The 19,912-nt window shown below is 36.4% G+C and overlaps 1 long non-coding RNA gene and 1 pseudogene across 1 annotated transcript; both read left to right on the top strand.

The window, feature by feature from the left end:
- The window catches only part of LOC126695791 (receptor-like protein EIX2), a 101,466-nt pseudogene that overhangs the window by 67,465 nt on the left and 14,089 nt on the right, over nucleotides 1-19,912 (top strand).
- LOC126694420 (uncharacterized) lies at nucleotides 911-5,016 on the top strand. The gene is made up of 3 exons (XR_007645753.1): nucleotides 911-1,108; nucleotides 2,439-3,551; nucleotides 4,363-5,016. It is a non-coding gene; the product is annotated as an uncharacterized LOC126694420 (long non-coding RNA).

Here is a 19,912-nt window from a genome sequence, read left to right as displayed (position 1 = left end):
TAAAAATAAAAAATTTCATCTTTCCTTTCCATTGACTTTACATTTTTTTTTTTTTTTTAAATGGCTAAAAGTAGGCAACAATGAAATTTACCCTAGCTAACTTTGTCCAAAAATTATTTTAGTAGTTTAAGTTTTGAAGTTGGCCATTATAGTTCATAAACTTTACCCAAAAAATTATTGTAATCTATGTCATTATTTTTCCAAAATTGCAAAAGTAAAATAATACATGCCATTTCTTTCTTTTTTTTTTGTTTCCCAGGGACATGGGCAGTTTTCTTTTATTTTAAAAAATATATGCTTTCTTTCAAAATTCATGAACAAATTCTAGAAATGAATTTCAATTTTTACCTCCAACAACAAATGGGAAATAGGATTTTTGATCTAGGCATCTAAATAGTGCAACTAAATTATAAGACTCTCCATTCAGACATGTTTTTCCTGTCATATTTGTGACATTTTTTTTTTGAGAACCATATTTGTGACATTGTGCAAAGTAATTGGGGAAAAAATCGTTTTTATAAATACTGACTAAGCATTTTACAATTTGAGGTTTTAATTGAACAATTTGATGGAGAGTCAAATGATCACCGCCGAGTTGGGTGAAGTGGTAATTCCTCAAGCCATACGTGCTTGGGAGGGCAAAGGGGATTGGGTTCAAACCATTGAGAGGTGTCCGGATCACAACATATATATTATGTAAGTATTTCTAAGGCAAAGTTAATGGTTGTAGTATTTTATTTTTACAATTTGGAAAAACCATGACATAGATTACAAAAATTATTTTTTACCTTATACATGACATGATTACATCATATGTTGTTATTGTATTTGTATCGTTGATAAAACAATAAGCCAAAACAAGAAGAAAAATCAATCTTTTCCATCTTATTTTTTGTGTATTCAAACTTCAAACTGTAATGTACAATATAAAACCATCCCCAATCAATCCCCATATTCAGTCACTAGGTCGGTGTTCTCTGCCACAATGTTACCGGTCATGTCCTCCAACTCCGTCTCAGAAGCTTTTTTCCTGTGGGAGACGAGTTTTCAACTGATGATGACCAATGGGAAGCTCAATACGAAGCTTATTGGAGGTCCAGATTTGGTGGTAAGATAAATCCTTCTCTGCTTGATTTGAAGCATTTGTATTCCAGCATCCATTGGATCTTTGATTAATCTTGAGTCTTTGCATCTATACAACAACAAATTCTCCGGAAAACTTCTATCCTTGTTGAAAAATTGTAAAGACTTGTTAACTATTGATATTGGCGAAAATGAATTTGTTGGGAGCATACCAAAGTGGATTGGACATAGACTTTCAAGCTTGATGATTCTCAGCCTTCCCTCCAATAATTTCTATGGTCAAATACCGGATGAAATTTGTGCTCTAACTTCACTCCAAATCCTTGACCTCTCACATAATAAGCTGTTTGGAAGCATACCTAGATGTGTTAACAATTTCAGTATGATGGCCAGAAATAACAATTCAAATTATCTCCCTTTTTTGTTTGTTCAGTCAACAACTTATAGTTCTAACCCTTTTGAAAGTGAATTTCTTGTGATTAAGGGAAAGTCTCTTGAGTATTCCACCACACTTCGACTGGTAAATATTATAGACCTTTCCAACAACAATTTGAGTTGTCTATGTCCTTAATTATGCAGCATTAAAAAAAAAAAAAAATAGCAATGTGTTGGTGACACATTGTTTTGCAAGTAACAGGCTTGAATTGGAGCTTGTATTTGATTGTGACAAATCTTTTTTCATGAATCCCAACTTTTTTCAGTGAGTTCATTCTAAATGTAAAGAGAGCTTTTAACATACTGAATTTATTGATTAAAAAAGTTCATAATTTGTGATATTTTGATCCAACTCTTTATACTTTCGCTTTGAGATTTGTTACATTTGCATCCCTTTCATTAAGTCTCTTCATTGCACATAACAAGAATCTGAATTGTAATCTCATATATATCTGTCTGTATCTATTTGGGTGGGTACATAGACGTGTATGTGTATGCTGATAAAATTAGGTTTGCTGAAGTGGGGTTTGGGTCTAGGTGAAATGAGATTTTGTTGAATTAGTGATTTACCCAATTGGGATACGTAGAAGTTGTGGGGTAAATTTAATTCTCAGTGGTGTTTTGTTGGGAATCTAATGTTGTTTGCAATGATTTAACAATGATTTTGTTCAAATCTGTTTGGTATGGTAGAAGATAGTCAACTAAAAAAAAGAAAAAGAAAAAATTGCAATTAAAGATAGCACCCTCTCTCTTTCTCTCTATCAACATTAGGGTCAATAACATGTGTACTTTTATATGCTCGAAACTCAAAGTGGCGATTAGCTCCATACAAAAAAATAAAATAAAAAATAAAGTGGAGATTAGAACCCTAGAATTTGAATGAAGGTTTTGAATCCTTTTTTTTTTTTTTTTTTTGCTAGGTAAATAGTGGGAAGAGGACTTGTGGGGTTCAAACCCTAGTATTCAAGCACAACAGGAGGGTTTTTTTGTTGTTTTGAGATTTTCATCAATTTAATGTGCTCATGTTTATTAATAATGTCATCATGAAAGCTATAGTTTTGTTTGGGTTGCTCTTGATACTTTTAAGTGCGATTTTATTATTAACTGAAGTTATGTATATATAGCAATAAATTTGAACAATCTTTCAGATTTGGATTTCAAAAACAGAAATAGTGAAAATGATGTTGAGATTGCATTTGCATTTGGTAGAGTGATTTTGGAAAGTCTTTTCTTAAAACTTTTCTTGAATCTAAATTTCAGACCCCTTTTGTTGAAATTTTAGGAAGTCTTTTTTTTTTTTTTTTTTTTTGTGACACACTACTTAACCCAAAAGCTAAAGGAAATGGGTTTGGGAAATTGAGCTCAATAATGTTCTATTAATTTGTTCTTTGTTTCTTGTCCATATGGGACTTCCACTTGTATGTGTATATGCAACAATTTTTTTTTGCTTCTTAAATTTTTTATGGTGTCTTCTTTCTTCTTCTTTTTGGTAAGACGTTTCTCTAAACATGTATGATCCGGTTGCACAGTTATCATTTGACCCTCCCTTTTGTTCTAATACTTGTGCAGCATGATCAATTCTTTACTCAACACAAATTGAGTATGAGAAGCTTTGTACTTTCTGTATCTTAAAGTGTAATTGTTAATTATATTTCACCATAAGAGGCTTTCCTAAGAAGAATTCCGGCACGATTTAATCCAAAAAGACAAAACTGGTCGTTTGTTTTCTAGGACAAGATGAAATTGAGCCTTCAACCAACCAGAACTTTGGTCTCTCTTAAAGAATCTTACATTTGTCAACACATTTGCTTCTGGAAGTCTTGTTCCCAAGGCTTACATATGGCCTGTAGATGAAACTAGTTATTTACAAGCTCATGAAGAAGAGCTAGAAGTTTTGTTTCAATTTTGCGTATGGTGTTCCACTTTGCTTCAGTTACAGTTATGATCCAGTAATTCAGTTTTTGAATTACATTGACAATGGAAGCTTCGCTGTTAATGGTGTGCGGGCCGACGTCCCACTTATACTCCATCAGGTAAATTTGTCTTTTTTTCCCCTGTTAAGAAAAGTGTTCATCTAAAATCATCCATGAGTAAAAAATTTATCTTATTGGTTCATTACAAATTTCTAGCTGTTTTGATTTTTGTACGTTCTCTTGAAACCATAAATTGTTCTGCCTACCTGAATCCCCGGACAGATGTATTGGATTTCTAACGATCAAATCAATAACACTTCTAATTGAGACTTCCTTGGATTTGGCAACCAGGACTCCTTGATAGATTTCTCCTTTGCCCATTTCTTGACCTTGTAGCACATTCAATGTGAAATGATTTACTCTTTCTTAGTGGAATTATGTAGACATCAATGTGCATTTCCAGATAACCTTGACATCGTTCCTGCATTTTGCTCTTAACCGGTGCTATTTCTAACTTTGTACAGATGCATTCATGATTCATCCTGCCCTTCATGAGAAGTGAAATGTTTGATAAATTTAACCAAAAAAAAAAAAAAAATACTAAACCTTGAACTCATTGTTTTTTGGAGACTTTTCAATTTCATTCTCTGTCCTGGAACTATCTTTAATGTAGAGCTCCTTGATCATGTTACTTCAGAAACGAAAATGGATTTTGTTCTCTTAGTACTTACATATGATTTTGTATATCACATGCCAGAATTGCATCTTAGGAACTGAAGGATTAAAATATCATTTCTTACATTTGAATTTCATTTAACAGTAATGGCTTGCTGATTATTACATAATTACTTAGTTTTCTCTATGATAGATTACTGCTTGCTCATTTCAATAATATTTCCTCCAAATGCTGACCACTCTTCTCATGTTGCAGATTGCTTTGCTCATTTCGGCCAAAATATTGTTTTTGACCTTTTTCTTTCACCTTCCTCACTCTCCTGCGAATCCTTTGTTTATCTCTTAATAAGGAGCAAGTGGAGATTACGCTGGCTGTATGGATTTAGCATATAGGAAAGCTATTGATGATCATGTAGATGTACTTGACTGTCTTGTTCAATTGGCAAAGGATGGACTCTGTTTAGATATACTATTATTTTTTTTGTAAGCATTCCTGCGGCGTAATATAATTAGGTGGAATACTATTGATGATCATGTAGATGTACTTCACTGTCTTGTTCAATTGGCAAAGGATGGACTCTGTTTTGATTTACTATTAATTTTTTTGTAAGCATACTTGCATAATATAATTAGGTGGAATGGTAATTATATTGGTCAAATTTGGTCTAGGGGGCTCTAGTGTGCAGAACCATCTTCAACTCTTGCACAGGACATTGCAAAGGCCAAGGAACTCTTGAAGCAGAGAGGAGGTGACATTGGCTATCAAAGACTTTGTTATGACGTTTTTGAGGAGCCAAAGTAATTTTATGACATTTTCAATATATATCACATCTTGGGGTACAAATTGTGGATTTGAGGAGATACAATTTGGTTGCTATATAAAATTTTGATTGTTGTTTGAAACTAAAAATACAAGACTTTTTGGATGAGCATATGTAGAAAGGAACATAACTTGGATATGCAGTAATTACTTATAGAGAACCTTATGAGTTATGACTGATTAAATTGACTTCAATGACTTTGACTTATTTGGTAGAGTAAAACAATGAACTTATGTAATTGGTATTAGTTACCTCTGTTCACTGGCAGTAACAGTAAAAGAAAATGACAATTAAATCAGGTGACATCGATGGTTTCATCTTATGTGTCATATTCAATAACCTGAGGTTGTTGTTCTGCTTCAACAGATACTAACCAAAAATCTTCAGCTTGGAAATTGTTTTTGCTTTGGGTTCAAGAATAGGGTACATCTTATCCTAATGCCATGCTATCAAAACCTGAAAAATCACAAGCTATCCATAAAAACCAAGACAAAATAAGTTGTAAAAGACAATAATGATAAAAGTGACGCCTTGTCAAGAATAACCTAATAATTATTTTATGCCTTTTTTTTTTCCAATTAGATAGGACTTGCTAGCATAGAGTTTTTACCATACCAACACAGAAGCAAGTCTCTATAATCCATCTATATTTTGAATGTATGGTAAAGTTTCACTGTAACAAAAGCTAGTGAATTTCGACACGTATACCATCTTTTCCATTTTTAGTCAAGGCTTGCTGACAAAAGCAGAAGATCAGTGAAAAGCAGGGCCGGCTCTATGATGGAGCAAGAAATGCGACCGCCTAAGACCCCAAGTAAAAAAAAGGCCCCCAAATTTTAACCAATAAGATTATTTATAATCAATAAATAAAATAATTTTTTTTATTAGATGAAAAACAAATAAAAAAATAGAGAAAAATGTAACGTCGTCCACAATATTTTTCACAACACTTTTACAACTAATGCTAAGTAGCAGGTTGTTATAGCCTATTGTTGATGGCAAAAAAATAATTATAGTGATATTTTCAAATAAAAAACAAAAAGCAGTTTAAAATCTAGAATTTATTGTAAAAAATATTGTGAATGTTGCACTTCTAAAAAAAAATAATAATAATAAGAGTTTAATTAGCAAACTTTTACTAGTTTTCATCTAAATCTACTACTAACACCACTGTTTTACTTACCACTATCAATCTACCATATCAACAAGTATGAAAAATTTTGTCAAATTTTTTTTTGTCTTAAAAATTCCAAAAAAAAAAAATATATATATATATATATATATATATCTATGTAGTTCATGTTAATTAGTAGTAATTTTGCATCTAAATTAAGATGATAAATTTTCGCCTTAGGCCCCCAAATACATCAAGCCGCCCCTGGTGAAAAGCTAGTTACAAATATTGGCATGGATCACAGGATGAACAAATATAGTTACAAAAAGCTAGTGAATCTCCCAAGAGAGGACCTGCTTATTAAGTTTTGGACTTCTCAATGAAAATTTATTTTGTTTGCAAACGAGTTATGCATAGCTGTTGTCTAAACTTTGTTTCTAGCAATTATCAACTAAGCCTCTGAACTCAATGTTTCATTGATCTCAACCGCAAACTCATGCTCATAGCTCTACCCATTCGTTTGTGGGGAAGTTTGTGAACAAGTGTCAAGACAATTGCAGAGTTAATTACTAATCTGTTGCAACCCTTTGATCTAGTTGCCAATATGTTGTGATGCTAAATGTATTTCCACATGAATTCGTGGCAAAAACATTACTTGCTTTGTAAAATATCAGTGTATATCAGAATGTGAATGTTTGAATGAACGGTGGTTCAACTCATTGAGCTCCATTTGTTTTTCTCTAAGTTCTATAATATTTTTTATGCATTTCTGTGTTGTCTGCATCACAAGTCAATAAACTTTAATTAATAACAAACAGCTAGTTAATTCTCAAAGAGTGGACCTCTTTGTTAAGTGTTAAACTTCTCTACCAAAATCTAGTTTGTTCTGCAAATTGTTATCACAATTCCAATCGTTCATTTTTTGAATGAATTTTTTACAGCAGGCCAGGATATTGATTGTATTAGGGAAGGCAGTGTACAATTAGTCCTAAGTTTCTCCAAATATAAAATTCATGCAATTTGTTCATATTTCTAAATACACCACCATTGGTAATTTGTTTGATATTTTCATTGAATTCGACCAATTGAAATTGGTTGATTATGCTATTAATATATCCAATTGCAACTTCGAAATGAGTGGCATCAGAAATTTCATCAATTGCACATATTGGATGGATGAATCTTACCCCCAAAAAAAAAAAAATTAGTGTTGACTGTTTTAACCATTTTTTGAAAAACCAAATCTAAAATTACTAACAAGCATAACAATTTATTAGACATTGCTTTATGTGACCTTACATCAAATTTTGTTTCATATTCTTAAGTCTGTTTCAATAATCATTTAACCTCTTTAAACCTAAAGCGCATAACTTGTAAATGAATCATATTCCATTATTGTATCCAAAACCAGGACGTATCTAGCCAAAATGAATTTGATTCATACTCCCTAAAATGCATAGCCTCTTTCATGGCATATTCTTTTTGCCAAGCACAACTTGTACATTATAAATGCTACCAGCATTGACAATGTTTGATGCTTAATTCTGCAACCCGTTTGTTCATCATTTAACCATTGCAAAATCTACAAAGACCGTTTGTTTGTGAAACTCATCATGATCTCCTTTTACAGCTTCAATGCTAACCTGCGTTATCTAGATTTTTTACAGTACAAATAAAATCCAAAACATACGAAAATATCATGGAATCAGCAAACATTAAAAACATAACATTTTTAATAAGCAGTCTGTTAAAACTGAAGAAGCAGATTTCTCGTTTAACAAGACTGAGTCAGGCCACAATTAAATAAAACGGCTGCGTTTTATAATGGGACCGCAATTTAAATGAAGCGGCGTCGTTTTTTGTTCAGCGTATCTTAAAGTGAAGGGAACGACGTCATGCTACTTAATGTGAAATGTTACGTGGAATTCCACTACAAGTGCTTAACATGCTTAAACACGTGTTCCTATTATTTGCGGCAAATATTTTAGATTTTCTGTTTTGGTAGTTAGCATTCGTCCAAATTTAATTTTAACTCACAAAAATTTGTTTTTTCTACTTTGATATAGCATTTGAAAATACATTTCACATCAATTATTTTTATTTTCATATGCCATTATTTTTTGAGAAAATACACTTCACATGCACTAGCATTTTAATATGCTAGGGCATGGTTTCATTCAACAAATTAACTAAGTTGTTACATAGTGTATAGGGACGTAGGCAGGATTTTTTATTTGGGGCTGAATTACATATTTATACGTTAATCATAACTCATAAATATATTATATACAAAATAGAAGTGTTATATCCACTATGTTTTCATAATAAATTCTAAGTAGTAAGTTATTGCTAGTTATAATTTGAAACTACCCCTAAAGTTACTTTTTTGTTCATTAGTTGAAATTTAAAAGTTCAAAGGATCATCAAAATGGAACTGAAGTTTAGTTAGTTTTAATTTTGGAATAATTACACATAGCCCACCTGTGGTTAGGGCGAAAATCACTTTGCCCACCCGTAGTTTGAAAAGTATCACTTAACCCACCTGTGGTATGTTTCCGTCAATCTCCGTAACCCACCTCAAGCTCGGCCGTTACAAAAACACCTCTTAACACCAAAACACAACATAACGCGAATCAAAACACCCAAAACTCAGAAACTTTTCAAGAGAGAGACTTGTGGTGAGATCAACGTGTTCTTCGTGGTTTTTAGATCTCCTTTTCAGCCTTTCCCAACCCGGTGGTTTCATGTCGTCACGGTGGCTCAAACTTTATGTCTCTCTCCTCCCAAAACAAAAAATAAAGCAAAAATGCAAGAGAAACAAAATCAAAAAGTGGTAACTAGGTTTTGGGCAACTGGGTTTTGATCATTTTATAGTTTCTACAGTTTCAAATGGTGGGTCGGGTGGCTATGGAGGTTCTGGTGGGAGAGGTGAAGGTAGTGGTGGTGGTGATGGTGGTGCTGGCAGCAGTTTATGTTGTTAATGGTTCCCAAATGTAGTTTATGTTATGCTTTTTGGTTTCCAATCTTTTTTTTTTTTTTTTTAATAAATTCGAGGAGTTAGCCAAAGGGTTGAGGGAGGCAATGGGGAAAACTTCTATCTTTCTTTTCTCTCTATTGTGAACCCATAACCACTAGCCATCGTGATTTCTGCCAAAAAAAATAAAGCACACCCAAATGCAAAAACCAACAAAACCCACAAATGGTGACACAAAACCACCAAATGGAGAGCCACAACTCATTAATGGCGAGAAAATTTGTAACCACTTATGGAGAGCTAGAACCACCGTGATGAGATGAAACCACCGGGCCAGGACAGGTTGAAAAAGAGATATAAAAACCACGAAGAACACGTTGATCTCACCACAAGTCTCTCTCTTGAAAAGTTTCTGAGTTTTGGGTGTTTTGATTCGCGTTATGTTGTGTTTTGGTGTTAAGAGGTGTTTTTGTAACGGCTGGGCTTGAGGTGGGTTACGGAGATTGACGGAAACATACCACAGGTGGGTTAAGTGATACTTTTCAAACCACGGGTAGGCAAAGTGATTTTCGCCCTAACCACAGGTGGGTTATGTGTAATTATCCCTTTAATTTTAAATGTCACAGAAAAAAAAAAAGGGATAAAAGACTTCATGAAATAGTGCTCAAATACTACGTATTGGAAATTTTGAATTACAAAATTTTGGTTGGGTATTTGGGTTGAACTGATTCTGTTGCTCCAAAGTTGAATTATCATCTATTGATTTTTGTCCTAAATTTTAGTCTATCGATTTCACTAGGGTTCGTTTGGGAACAATTTATTTAGCTGAAGTTGAAAACTTTTTACTAAAACTGAAAACTTTTTGCTAAATATAATGTAAAAAAAAAAAACTAAAAGCTAGTTGAATAGTACAATGAGAGTATGAGACTTATGAATTGTATCAAAAAGTGCAATAGCACCTAAGAATAGTAGCAAAAATAAACTAAAAACTCTAATAAGCTGTGGGTGAAGTGTAATTTTATTGTGCATGGGTGAATCATAATGATCTGAGATTTGAAATCCAAATCACAACATCATGAATTTTTTTTTTTTTTTTTGATAGGACAAAATCATGAATCTTATCGTCTGAGAAAAGTCATAGGTTTATGAACATGAGTATCGAAATCTAAGAAAAAATTGCAGAGAGTAGAGACATTGATTTTCTTCTTAGTGTTTGCTTTCTTGTGTTGGCCGTTGGGCACAACTTTTTCCGAGAATATATTTTCTTACTCAAACGAAATTTCTTCACCTACGCACTAATGTTAAAAAACTCAACAGCTTTTATTTTCTTCATATTATAATTACACGTCAAGTCAAAACGAGTTTTAGGCTCTGCCTAGGGCCCAGGATATTTGCAAATCAAAATTTCTGTGATTTAATTCAACATTCTTTTGATTAGATAGGAGATATTGGAATTTCTTACCGTTTACACTGGGTTTGTTTCTTGATGTTGTGAAATATATATAGATTATAGCTTTAGCTGGTTACTAGAAACTAGAAAGTCATGTGCTTTACATGCAAAGAAGTGAAGTAATTATATATTATAAATTAATCAAAAATTGTGATTATTAAGAATACCTTCTACGAAAGTGTCATGAATGTGATCCAAAATTTTGACAACAAACAGTAATGATTTCCAGAAATCCATTTCTAAATAGGTAACTAGTGCCTAGTGGTGGTTCATCCTAATTTAATTTTTGCATTTGATCTCGGCCTCATTTTATGAAAGTTGTTATGCTTATTAGTTCTTTTGACAAAATGCAAAAAGAACCCTTCAAATTAGGGTAATTCATCCTTTTGTCTCACTTTTATTAGGTGGAATGGAAGATGTCCTACCCCTATAATATTGGTCTATTTCTATACTGTGTCAAAATTTTATTGTTCATGGAAAGCTTAATGAATTGATGAGCTCATGGAATGAGAGGCACAATATTATGAATTTGATCATCTAAAACTACAAGTAAAACAAAACTTTATGAATGTCATAACTTTTAAGTGTGTCAAAAAAGAAATGGAGACATATTGATTATCTTGTCAGTCAATGTTTGTGGCTTGGAAATTCTTTCTAGTGCTGGCCAACTTTCTTCAAAATATTGTTTCTTTACTCGAACTAAATTTCTTCCCGTTCAACCTAACGTTAAATACACTCAATAGTTTTGTGAAAAATGCCATCCACGTCAAGTCAAAAAGAGTGAGCCCTGGTGCAGGATTTGCTAATCTTTTGACAAAGTAGGAGACATTGTAATTTCTTACTAAGCGTGTGCACTGGGCTAATGGAAAGTCGTGTGTGTGAAGAGGTGAAGCCATTATTATCCAAAATTGTGATTATTGAAAATGGGCCTTTTTTTTTATTTTTGAAAGTTTCATGAAAGTGAACCAACTTTTGACATTAAACAGTAATGATTTGCAGGAATTCATTGCAAAATGGATAACGAGCGGTGGTTTATCCTAAATTTGACATTCTCATCACCACCTCATTTTATGAAAGTTGTTTTGCTTATTACTTCTTTTTTCATAAATTGAAGGAGTCCTTTTGCTTTTTGTTCAAAGAACTAATAAGGCTGAAGTTACCATCTTAAAAGTTAAAAAGAAAGTTGTTACGCTTATTAGGACAAAATAGGTAACAATCTAGAATCATGTGTAGAAATGTGCTGGGGTGCAAATGAGTGAATTTTTTTTTTTTAATATTTAGGCTCTATTTAGTTGGAAAGATGAAAACGTAAGAGATTGAAGAATATTGGGAGCATAGAAAAACTTTTAATTTTTTAACATTTTTATTTAGTAGGATGGATAGATTTAAATGCTTTGTGTAGTCTTAGTTTTTTGGTCCCTATAATAATGCTCTCATAATTTGATAATGTCAAATTTAGTTACCCATTTTGCAACGAAATCTTCCCAAACATTATTGTTTAATGTCAAAAATTTGGGAGAAAATGGGCTTTTGCCCTTTTTTTTTTTTTTTTTTTAAAAAAAAATCCAACATTTTGCTCCCTTTTTCAAACTAATTAGGAAAATGTTCCTCTTTTGAAACTCAATTTTCTCAAAATCGAGTTTAAAATATATATATATATATATTTATATATATTATGGAGCCCTATAGTGGCGTTTTGGAACTCGAGCTCCATGAACTTGAGTTCCATGCAAGTTTTTTTTTTTTTTCTTTTTACCTATAACTCGAGTTCATGGAGCTCGAGTTCCAAAACGCCACTATGGGGTTTAACTTGATTTTGAGAAAGAAGAGTTTTAAAAGAGGGGCATTTCCCTAATTAGTTTGGGAAAGAGGGCAAAATGCTGGATTGTTTGATAGAAAGGAGCAAAGGCCAATTTTGTCCCAAAAATTTGGTTCACATTCATGGAACTTTAATAAAAGGCATTCTTAATAATCACAATTTTAGTTAATAATCACTTCAACTCTACACACATAAACACATGACTTTCTAGTAAAAGCATTCATATTAGTAGTTGTAAAACCATTCAAAAGTTATTTTACCACCTCAAGTCATTAAAATCATGCAACATTGAAGTAGCTAAAGCAATTTCACAATATCAAAAAACAAACCCCTTTTAATCAAATGAACGTAGCATCATACAAATCTTGATAAAGTAAAGAAAAGATCCAGGCAAAGTCCCTTTATTCGTTTTTTTTTTTTTTTTTTTGGTAAACTGGAATTGTATTAAACTAACAAGACAAAGAACAATCAGGACAGAGCCTGTTACACCATCTACCACTACGGTCAGCCACAACAGAGGGTAATAAGCTTACAGGAGGAGCAGAAAATAAAATAAAATCTAAAGACTGAGAATGGCCAGAATTTGCCAACCAATCTGCGCATATATTCGCCTCGCGATAGACATGATTTATACGGACTTGAGGAATCTGCAGAATCAGTTGTTTGCAGTCTTCAAAAATGGGCGAGATCACTGAATTTCTATGAGAAGGGCTGTTCAAAGCATCCACCAATGCCTTAGCATCAATCTCAACAATAATAGCAGAAAATTTCCGTTGAAGACATAGCATCAAGCCATCCCGCAGCGCCCAAACTTCAGCCGTGAAGCTGTTAGCACTTTTTAATTTTCTAGCCAAACCAACCACCCAATTACCCAAACTATCTCTGATCACTCCTCCTCCTGCTGCTGATCCTAAAGAAGCATTCCAAGATCCATCTGTATTGAGTTTCAGCCATCCCTGATCCGGTTTCTCCCACCTGATACATTTAATCACCATCCGCTTATGACGCCTAGGTTGGGCTGCACACAAGAAGAATTCTGAAGCTAACAGAGCAATAGTCTTGCCCAGATTCGGATTATGCCCCCTGTTTGTAAAAACACATTGGTTTCGCTACTTCCACACCAACCAGATAATAAAAGAAAATAGAACATTCCAAGGGATGCCCACAGAATTTTGGTTTGATTTGAGTCTGCAATTAGAGGTTAACCAATCTCTGATGTCTTGGGAGAAAAAATTGGAGTATAAACATTGAGATCCCAACTGGTACCAAATATGTCTCACCAAATTGCAATCTCGGAGAGCATGTAAGATTGACTCAGCCTCTATATGACACAGCGGACAGGTGGTTTCAAGCGGAATTCCTCTGTTGGCTAAGCATTCCCTAACACCGATGCTTTGCTTCATACACTTCCAGATAAAAATTTGAATTCTAGGCAAGGTGGCCAACTTCCAAATCCAAGAACCAGCTGAAGAAACATTACTTGAGGAATTAATAGCAAGGCAGTAGGCATTTCTCATATCAAAATCACCTCTAGGAGAGAATTTCCAGGCCAACTTGTCACTGCACCTGGCCACCAAAGGAAAGGGGACAGCTAGAATATCCACTTTAACTTCGGGGGGAATCTCAAAAGGGATCTTAGTCCAGTCCCATCCAGCTGAAGAGTGAACATCTTTGACTTGCAAACTAAAATTGGCTTGCGGGAGCGGGCCTTGTATGTGCTGCCTAATGGGGCCAGAGTTAGACCAACAATCCGACCAGAAATTAAGGCAGCTTTCATGGCCTGGCATCCATTTGACCCCTTTATTAAAAACTTCCTCACCTCTTTTCATCCCTTTCCAAATTGGAGACATAGGGAGTTTTGCTCCATTCCTTGAATTGATTCTCTGTCTAGTGCAGTATTTAAATTTGAGAACCTTAGCCCAAGGGGCATTTTTCTCTGTGTGAAACCTCCAATTTAGCTTGGCTAGGAGAGCCGTATTCCTACCCTTAGCAGATTGTAACCCCAAACCAGCATTTTCCTTCGGTTTAGTCACTTCTGCCCAATTAACCCAGTGCATCTTCTTTGTATGATCTGTCGAACCCCAGAGAAAATTCCTATTGACCCTGTCAATACCCTCGAGAATTTTGCTGGGAAGAGGAGTGTACTGCATCACATAGTTCGGGATGGTCGAAGAGGAGGCATGGATGAGAACCACCCGACCAGCCATAGAGAGTAAATTGGCTTTCCAGCCAGCCAATTTTTTCTTGACTCTATCAAGAACAAAATCAAAATCATGCTTGCGGTCTCCTCTATGCTTCAAAGGAAATCCCAGGTACTTACCAAGATTGGGAGTTGAATTAAACCCGAGAATGCCAGAGAGTATATCTCTTTGATTCGGCTCCACGTTAGGGGAGAAGAAAACACGAGACTTAGCTTCACTCACACTTTGCCCGAACCTTAAGCAAAACTCCTGAAGAACATTCTTAATGATGTTACAATTTTCCGGGTCCGCACTTGCAAAAAGAACTAGGTCATCCGCAAAAAATAAATGCGAGAAGGAAGGCCCACTTCTAGAAGCTTTCACTGGAGACCAAAGCTTGGCGTCACACTTCTCTTGAATTAGATGACCCAAAAACTCCATGCAAATGATAAAAAGGTAGGGAGACAGGGGGTCCCCTTGTCTAATACCTCAAGAAGGACAGAAGGAGTCAAGGCAGCCACCATTGAACGGAAGAGAAGTTGACACCGAGGAGACGCAGCTCATAATAAGATCAATAATGTTGGCAGGGAAGTTAAATTTAATCAGCATTTCCCTAATGAAACTCCATTCAATTTTGTCATAAGCTTTTTCCAGATCAATCTTAATAGCCATAAACCCCTTACGGCCTTTGATTCTACCTATAGTGTGAATAAGTTCTTGAACAATAATAACATTATCTGCACCTCTTCTTCCCGGCACAAAAGCTGTTTGGTAAGGCGAGACAAGCTGATCCAAGTACAGCCTAATCCGAGCAACAATAATCTTGGATATGATCTTATAGGTAGTATTGCACAGACTAATTGGTCTATAATTTCCAATGGTTTCCGGGCCTTGGATTTTAGGGATAAGCACAATGTGGGTTCTATTAAGGTAGTCAGGAACCTTCCTTTCCAAGAAGACTCTCCTAACTTCCTCCTTGACAGAATCCCCAACAACAAGCCAGAAGCGTTGGAAAAAACCAGCGTGAAGACCATCCGGCCCCGGAGCCTTAAAAGGTTTCATGGACCATAAAGCATCTATAATTTCCTCTGGGGTGACCAAGGCACCAATAGCCTCCTTGGCTTGCTCAGGCAGCAGCACTTTCCAAGACCCATCAAGACTTGGAGCCCGAGAGACCGCCTCAATAGAAGTAGTGTACAGGGAGACAAAACCACTTCGAAAATGATCCATGACTTCTCTCTCCTCAGTTAACCACAAACCCCTCTCATCTTTAATTGAGGAAATATGGTTCCTTTTCCTTCTAGCTAGGCCAGACACATGATAAAAGGATGTATTACGGTCTCCCTGAACCAACCAGTTAATTCTGGACTTCAGCAACCAAAGGTCCCTCTCCTAATCAAGAACAACCTCCAATTCTTTCTGTAATTGATTTTCAAGACTAATGAGGGAAGAACTAGGGCTAATGGACAGAGCTTTTTGAGCACCATAGATTCTAGCCAAGATTCTTTTCTTTTTCTGATGGATATTCCCAAAATTGTCCCTGTTCCAAATGGTAGCTTCCTTAGCGAAAACCTCAATAGACTCAGCTAAATTCCTGTTTCTACTCCAAGCATGAGACACTATGTTAGGAAAAGATAAATCAGAAAGCCAGAACTCATGAAATCTGAAGGGCCTGTTAAGCCGAACCACTCTACCAGGACAAGTCTCCATTAAAACCGAGCAATGATCGGAGTGAAAACGGGGAAGATGGGAAACTTTCGCTTCCGGATAGAGAACACACCAATCCGGGTTCATAAAAAATCTGTCAATCCTCTCCAGAATGAGATTGTTGATGTCCCGTTTATTGGTCCAGGTATACCTTGGACCAGAAAATCCCATATCCACCATGTTGCAAAAATCTAAGCAATCTTTGAAGGCCAAAGACCAATTAACACTAACCCCCCTGCCACCAAATTTATCCTCTTGAACAAGAGGCTCATTAAAATCCCCCGCCATAATCCATGGCTTATTATGCAAATCAGCTACCTTAGATAAATTGTTCCAAAGAATACATCTCTCCTCACTTCTGGGACTAGCATAAATGGCAGAGAAAATCCAAGTGAGGTTTGAGGCACGTACCTTTACTTCTATGTGGATTTCCTGCTCTGTTTTTGCAAGCTCCTGAACCTCCACTTGGTCTTCGTTCCACAGCAACCATAATCCACCAGTGAAACCAATCGTCTCCATATGAATGGCTCCATCAAAAGGCAATCTATCTGAGACTTCCTTGGCTCTACTACCACCCAACTTAGTCTCCATCACAACAAGAATAGCCGGATTATGTCTACGAGCTAACTCATGAATATCAGTCTGAAAAGAAGGTTTTAAGGCTCCTCTACTGTTCCAAATTAAAATATTCATGGTAAACCAAAACAGGGCTGGAGAAAACAAATCAAACAGAAGGCGGGACTCCATTCCCTTCCTCCGATTCCATACCATCCAAACCCAAGTCCACGTACACTGACCCATCTCTGTACCGCGGACTAGCTTGCTCTCCAGTAATCACCTCGCCAATATCCACACTCGTGAGCTGACCAATTTCAATAACTCCGAACTGAACGGTGCTGGCCTCACCATTTTCGACAGCTCCAGGAAGCACGACAGTAGCTTGCTAATCGCCTGGGGTTTCACTCCAGCCACTTTGATGCTCCAACTCACCAGTAGGCGCAGCCGTGAACTTGAAGGTGGAATCAAAGGCAGGAAGAGTTTCATGGTTGTGAGAGGAGTCATGGAAGGAAGGCCGGAAGTCGGGTTTTGCAGGAGGGATTTTTCTCGTATGGGTTTCGTCGCTGCTAGTGCGCGGAGATGAATCAATTCTCCTGGCGAAAGCTTTTTTGCCTTTAACAGAGTGGGGATAATTTCTGTGGGATTGGGCTTGCGTTTTCTGCCTTGCAAGAGGCCCAAAGCCTGTAACAACATTACCGTCCCCCTTAGCCGCCAGCCCGTTAACCAAAGGGCCCAATTTAAAACTACCTACATGGTCCACGCCATTTCTCTTAGGAGTCCAAACCGACTTTGCCCTTCTGGTGTGGTCCCCAGCGCCATGCATGGAGATTGTGTGAGACTTGCTCTGGGTTTGAGCAGTACTATTAGGCGACGTGCCCTTCCAACCCGGATTTCCTAGAGTTGGTTGAGCAGCACTATTCCGGCCAGAATTTCCAGTACCTTCTGTACTGAAATTTGCTTTTGTCCCTTTACGCCCATTCGTCCTTCTACTCACCAACATCCACGGCCCATATTGCCCATCCGGTTGCGAATCCTCTCTCACCTCCGTACTGTCCTTATTTGCCGTTGTGGAATGGCCAACATGCGACTCACGTGATGTACCATCACGGCCATCCGGCGCGACCACAGCTTCCTCCGAACCCATCTTTTCCGAACCCATCTTCTCCTTACCCTTGCGAATGGTGTAAGGACACGCCTCCACCTTGTGTCCAAGTCTCCCACAGGAGAAGCAAAGACTTTGGATGCCCTCATAGGTCACAGCCTGTTCAAATCGTCCAATAAGGATGGTGTTCACTAGAGGTTTGTTGATATCAATCTGTATGCATAGTCTAGCATATTTGCCACGGGCCTCCATGGCTGTGTGAGAATCAACTCTCAGTACCTTACCAATGGATTATCCAATCTGCTTTAAAACCTCTGCTTCATAAAGCTCAAAAGGGAGCTCACACAGTCTGATCCAAACCGCAATGAGTGAGACATTCGCCATTGAAGGTTTAAAGAAGGGTTCCCACGGCCTAATAGATAAAAATTGATCACCTATAAACCATGGCCCTCTTCTTAAAACATTATCCAAATCCTCCTTAGCAAAGAATCTGACTAGAAAAAAACCATACCCAAGATCCACACAGTCCATCCTACTTGATGGTCTCCACATTTGGCTTAGTTTGGTTCGCATGTAGATGAGGCTATTTGTTCTTCCAATCAGTTTCACTATTATAGCTTTCGACAGGGGGCCACTAATGCGCCATCTGGTTTCCTTCGTAAGCTTGACAGTGACCCAACCTTCTGGAATCTGACCGGTTGCCTCGCTACCCTCACCATCAGAAAAATCATCCTCCTCCATAAGACTCTCAAAATCAAAAGCATTTACATAAGCCCCTGGCATTTCGCCCACCAGCTTTTCCTTGAATGAGGCTCTGGCAAAGGAGCCAGAACTTTGTTGCCCCGGGGTTGGAGAGCTCTCTCTAGAGCCTTCATTGAACCCGGCATGGTGATAGTCCTTCACTTTCTTGTTGCTTCTGGCCAACTCAGCCTCTTCCTCCCTAGAGAGAGTACATGGGATACTCATTTTCAAACTAATAAGATAGCCCGTATGACCAAACTATACGATCCAAAAAAAATGCACTTTTGGTCCCTAAAAATGCCTCTTCCTCCGTTTTGACTTTACGTGGATGGCACTTTCCACAACACATATATTATAGACGAAAATGCACTTTTGGTCCCTAAATTTTAGACCGATTCTCGATTTGGTTCCTAAATTGATTTCCCTCCTAGGTTAGTCCCTGATTTTAGAAAATCGTTTTTATTTTGGTCCCTACTGTCAACCCAATTACAAAAAATGCATACGTGGCAAACGAAATTTATTGTTTGTATATTAGATGCTAATGTGGCTAATAAAATAATAATAATAAACCACCTCAGCATGCCATGTCATCGTCTAATTTTTAAAAAAAAAATTAATTTATCAATTTGAAAAAAATTTTAAAAACATAAAAACAAAATTAAAAACATAAAAATACATAGTTCCAGATTTGAACGTGAATACACAAGAACTCAAGAACATGAACCCAAATCACAAGAACTCAAGAACACAAAATTCTTGGGCATTCAACATCTTTCCCAGAAAATTCCACAAAACAATGAAAAAATTCACATCTAAAAAGCTGATGCCTAAGATTTTCATCACAACATTTTCATTCCACCCAAAACCAGAAATTTTCTAATGAAACAAACGCACACAAACCCAGCCAATTTGGCTCACAATAACAACAAACCCAACCAACCTCATAAATTTTCCTTAAACAATCATCAACATTTTCCCCAAAAAATCAAGATTTTCTTTCAAACCAAACACTAAAATAACTCACATTTAATAAACCAATGCTTAAAATACATACAAAATCCCTATCCTCCACCGAAACCTCCAACAAATCAAACTCATAAACCCAGAAATTTAAAATAAACACAGCAACAAGTGAACAGATCAGAAACCCACCGATCAAGCCACCGATACTACAATCTGAAACCCACATGAATAGATCAGACCACCAATCAAAAACAATGGCGGTGACACCCTCGGCTTGTGAAGAGAACGTGTACATGGCGAAGCTTGCCGAGCAAGCCCAACGGTACGAGGAGATGGTAGAGTTCATGAAGAAGGTCTCGGTGGCGGTGGAGAGCAAG

The sequence above is a fragment of the Quercus robur genome, chromosome 8 (genome assembly GCF_932294415.1).
Source record: "Quercus robur chromosome 8, dhQueRobu3.1, whole genome shotgun sequence".
NCBI classification, from domain to species: Eukaryota; Viridiplantae; Streptophyta; class Magnoliopsida; order Fagales; family Fagaceae; genus Quercus; species Quercus robur.
This window is presented reverse-complemented; position numbering and strand designations above follow the sequence as displayed.